This window comes from Pteropus alecto, unplaced genomic scaffold (assembly GCF_000325575.1).
Source record: "Pteropus alecto unplaced genomic scaffold, ASM32557v1 scaffold59, whole genome shotgun sequence".
Lineage (NCBI taxonomy): Eukaryota > Metazoa > Chordata > Mammalia > Chiroptera > Pteropodidae > Pteropus > Pteropus alecto.
Genome location: NW_006443292.1, coordinates 518446 through 518931, shown reverse-complemented (window position 1 = coordinate 518931; position 486 = coordinate 518446).

Sequence of the window (486 nt, the reverse complement as noted above, 5' to 3'; positions counted from 1 at the left end):
TCCCACAGGCTCGCGGGCCCCCAGCTCGGGAGCGCAGCCAGGGCAAGTCCTGGGACGCAGCGCGGTACTTGGAGGGGATGCTGGAGGCGGCCGAACCCCGGCAGGGTGGGCGGCCCGGGGCCACGGCGGGAGGGCCTCGAGTGCGCTCGCGGCTGAGGTCCAGCGGGACCCAACTCCGGACAACCGGGAAGGGGATTTTCGGCCTCTGGCACCGAAGACACATCTGAGTGAGAGATGTCGCTGGAGGCTTCGGCACGGCAGTCTAGTTGGAAAGGGGACTTGGGGTTTGTCTCCAGGCACAGTCTCTCCTTGGGTTGAATATTTACAGGGAAGATTAGGGGGCGCGCTGCCGCCCTTGTCCTCTGCAGGTCTGGCCGGCCTGGGGGACTCGGTCCTTTCTACGTGGGGAGCCGCGGGGCGACCTGCGTCCCGGGGTTCCCGAGGTCCCCGCGGCCCGCCCGCAGCCGGGGCCCCCCAGCTCCCCGC